Raw genomic sequence first — 4,596 nt, forward strand, 5'->3', positions numbered from 1 at the left:
TGGGAGTTGATTAATTTTTTTTACAAACCATTAGTTGACAGGGAGCTAGAAGCATCCCATATTTACTGAGCTCTGAGCAGAACCAGAACACTGTGAGAACGTCTGACACGGCCGTGATGATGATGAATTCACGAGTCGACTGGAGGCTCAGAACCATCGTTCTCAATAGATCCAAGCTGTCACTTTGATGATGAACACGTCTTCTCCGCCTGTCTGAGGAGAACCGAGCAGCTCTCAAGCTCCGGGCCAGGCCCGTCAGGAACACAGCTCTCATTATTGAGTCCGCTCAGTTTATTGATGTTAAAAATTCCTCATATTTGGACTTGCGGAGCGGAACAGTGAGCACGTTCTCAGATATAGTACGGAACTGCACAGTTCTTCTGATTCAAACGATTTGATTCAGCTGAAGATTTGGACCGAGTTCATGTAGAACAGGAAGGAGAAACACCGGAGGTTTAGGGTGGAATTTGTTTCAACCCTTCTGCTGCCCATGGGTCACTTTGACCTTTCAATTTTTAAAGCCTGGGATTTAATTATTTCAAGGACGATTCATCCTAAAATCGGCATATTCGCCTGATTTTAATGGAATTCTACCTTTTAGCTATCATTTGGTTAATTTTACCAAGCATTCAGATAGTTTTTTTGTTTTTGACGAGACTTTTATTAAATTAAATTTTAACAAATGTTTTGTACTTTTAACTAGCTGTTATTTTTAACTTTTGGGTTACATTTTATTACACTTGACTCCCACATACTTGGGCGTACTTGTTGTAAGCTGCGCGGACACCGCGCGCACTGTCCGCAGACAGTTGAGACTTCATACTCGAATGTACACCCTGATGGGCTGCAGCCCAGCTCCGCAGGCAAGGGGCGTTTACCTTTGGGAGAAATTGAGGTCGCTGATTGGTCATTTGCTGACACGCCTACTGAACTGATTGACAGGTCGCCCAAAAAAAACAAAAACAAGAGCTGGCAGCCCAGCAGGAGCAGTGTTCCGTGTTTATATGTTGTTAATAAAAAGTTCTAAAAAAAACAACAAAAAAAACAGGGAGTGCTGGCCCTGCAGTCCACACATCAGACTGGCTCACCGGGAAATCTCCAGACCCTCCCGCAGCCACGCCGGGCCTGATTTTAATTCTCTCATGACAAATTCCTTCATTTCTCACAATTTCAGTCGTGGCGTCAACAGATGAGGAAGAGATCGCTTGGCAAAAAAACAAAAGAAAAGGCCATTAAGCCAGACCAGGGATGGAGAAGGGGAATTTAATACATTGGTGTCGCATACAAAACAGTCCGTCGCCGGGCAGTTTATTGTGCGACACAGAATACAAATATGCGGTTGTAAAAAATTGATCTTTGCACGAACATTCCTTGCGGGCGTCCACTTCGAGTCTAATCCGGTACACGCGGACCTCTGCGAACTGAGCCTTTAGCTTTAAGCTAGACTTTCACCATTAGACTTTAGCTAGCCTTTGCTACTTTTAGTTTTAGATTAGCCTTTTGCTAAATGTAGTTTGAGCCTTTGCCTACTTTTACCTAGCATTTTGCTACATATATCTCTTGGCTAATGTTTTGCTACTTTTAGCTTGTGCTTTAGCTTCATGCTATCCCTTTGATATTCTTAAATTTTAGCTAGCATGTTGCTACTTTTGTCTTTTAAGTCCATTTGCTATATTCAGCTTGAACCTTCTGGCTGCTTCGCCGAGCTAGCATTTTTCTACATTTACTTTGTAGCTTTTAGATAGCATTTTGCTGCTTTAGTTTCTAGACTTTGTTGCTTTTAGCAATCATTTTGCTACCTTTAGCTTTAGCAAACCTTGCAGCATATTACATTTTAGCTAGCTTTTCACCATTTTTGGCTATTTTCTTGCTTTTAACTAGCATTTTGCTACTTTTAGCTCCTGACTAGCATTTTAGAATAATTAGCTTTTAGCTAGCTAATTGATGATTGAAAGTTTTTGCATGCGTTTCATAACTTATAGCTGCCTTTGCTATTTTTATCTGATACTTAACAGTGATCCGGCTCAAAGCTTCAGGTACAACCTCAGACAGGATGATGTCATCGGTCTAACAGAACACCGGTCCAGTCTAGGTGTGTTCCAGAAAAGCAGATCAAAACCAAGTTGAGATTCTGTTCCAAGTCAAACATTTTGTAAATTATTGTTGATTTTCACTGATTTTGTTTTTGACAAAGTGCAAAACATTTATTGGTAAAAGGTAAACCAGAAGGTTCTGTAGTCAAAAGTTTAAAAAGTGACATTATTATTCAAAAGAAGAGGTGCTGACCCGGTTGACGTCATATGCCAGAAGAACAAAGTTCTGATCTGGAGAAACTGCAAACTTTGTTGCCTTGAACGTTGCCTGTGAAGAAAACATAACCAAGAATTTAAAGTGTTTCCTCTACTGAATGTCAGTGAGGATTTCAAACAAAGATTTAAACTTTATAAACCATTTTTAACTCTAATTCCTGAATTTATAAATAGTTATTTTATAAATTTCCTCACAAACGTCGTGTTTCTCATCAGAAGGTCTGTCTCGTCGTTGAAAGTGTTGACTTTGAAAACATCTCCATCCCAGCTCCGAAAGACGACTTCTGACGCTACAACAAAACAAGGTCGGATAAAATTTTAAAGATTAGAAACAAAATTAGGGACGGATTATAAACCATAAGATTTATAAAAACACGAGGAGCATTAATAGTCAGTAGGAGCTGGACAAAGTGCGTCAGCCTGGCTCTCAATAATTTTATTTTATTTTTTTATCGTGTTTCTCGTTAAACTAAGACCAGATAGTTTTATGAAATGAGTTTCATTTATTTATTCGAAATTACAACGAAAACAGTTTGGATTGATTTTCCGACAGTCGGATCGACTGTAACAGATTGATGAAACAGATTACATTTAAAGTTCCGGTTATGAATCTGATATAATCCCAAATCAGTCTCAGAATCTGTGAAGGATTAAATAACATCTGACAGATCTGAACCATTTCAGGTTCCCCGACTCGCGCAGACATCGGTGAATCCTGAACTAGAAGGGGCGGAACTACGACAAACATTCCAGATGTTTCCCGGTAATTTCTCATTTCATTTATCGCTTTATCGTTTCTTCGTCTCTCTTTTTCTACTGAAGACACTGGATGACAAAAAGCTCAACTCTTCACTGACACCTCCCTTTCTCTTTTCTCTTTAAAAGCCATTGTAACAATCCAATCCTATCCGGTAGTCGAAAAAAAGTACTACACACAAAACAAATTAACAAACATTTCTTCTTAAATTTGACAATAATTACTAATTATTGTCAAATTTCAAACAATTTTATCATTTATCACTATAATTTCTGAGACAATTAATTGCCCAGCAAAATTTGTTACCATGACAAGCTATTGCCATTCCTTTATGTAAAATATCTAATTTAAAATAAATTTTAATCTGTTAGTTGTAGCAGCCATCATCAACCGTCGACTGTTTTACATTTTCGCCAACAGAACCAACACCGGTACATTCTGCTGGATGTGACTGGGTTTCTTTGTCTGGTTCTGGTCTTCAGACAGACGTACCACTGATCCACGTTGCTTCAGGATCATGGATCTGGAAGGAACTGTGAAACAGGTCGTCCAGCGTCAGTTGTGAACCAAACGGGTTTCCTGTGTTTTCTGTGAACAAAAAGTAAAGATTAAAAGATCAGAGCAATATCAGAGAAAATTAATATTTTCTGATTGAAAGCTGAGTGCAGAATGACAGCTGAAATCAACTAAAATCAACTGAAGAAGCTAAACTTGAGTTGTTTAAGATAAAATAATCACACACACCAAAAAAAGAAAAACTAAATGAAGCAATGATGGCATAAGAGAAGAAAAAACTAGAATAAACAGTGAAGCTAAACGCTAATACCAACAAAAAGCAGATTAAGGCTATATTTAGCAAACATTGCTGAAAGCTAAAACCAGCAAAACAGAAGCTAAAAGCTACAATATATGATATACACGTTAAAATGTAACAGACAGAACAGAAGCTAAAAGATAAATTTATAAAAACAGAAGCTAAGTTAAAATTAACCTAACCTATGCCATTTTTCATTTCACTCTCAGTCAGCCTCCACCCTCACCTGTCCCTATCAGTAATCACCCCAGATGTTTGTTGTCCGTTATTGGTCTCCTTAAATTCAGAGTCAGTCAGTTCCTTGCCCGTGCATTTTGCTTCACAAGCCATTCATGTTTACTCCCTTTCGAGTCTACTTGCGCTTTCTCCCTTTGGCGTATTTTTGCTGTCATGTTAGCCCTTTCTTTTAGCTTCCTGTTAATAAACTAGTTTTGTTATTTCACCTTTGAGTCTTTTACGCTTTGGTTTCCATTTGGGTATTTGAGTTGCATCAATCAGCCAAATATGATAGAATGCACGGACCCACAGGAACCCAGAAGACCAGAGACTGTAGGAATGTTTTGCCCAAGAAACAGAGAAGACTGCTTTGCAAGAAATAAAAGAAACAAAGAAGACTGCTTTGAGAGAAGAAAGAGCCAGAGAAGACTGCTTTGAGAAAAAAAAAGACAAAAGACTGCTTTGAGAGAAAAAAGAGACAGAAGACAGCTTTGAGAGAA

Source organism: Nematolebias whitei, chromosome 13 (genome assembly GCF_014905685.2).
Source record: "Nematolebias whitei isolate Nwh7 chromosome 13, NemWhi1, whole genome shotgun sequence".
Taxonomy (NCBI): Eukaryota; Metazoa; Chordata; class Actinopteri; order Cyprinodontiformes; family Rivulidae; genus Nematolebias; species Nematolebias whitei.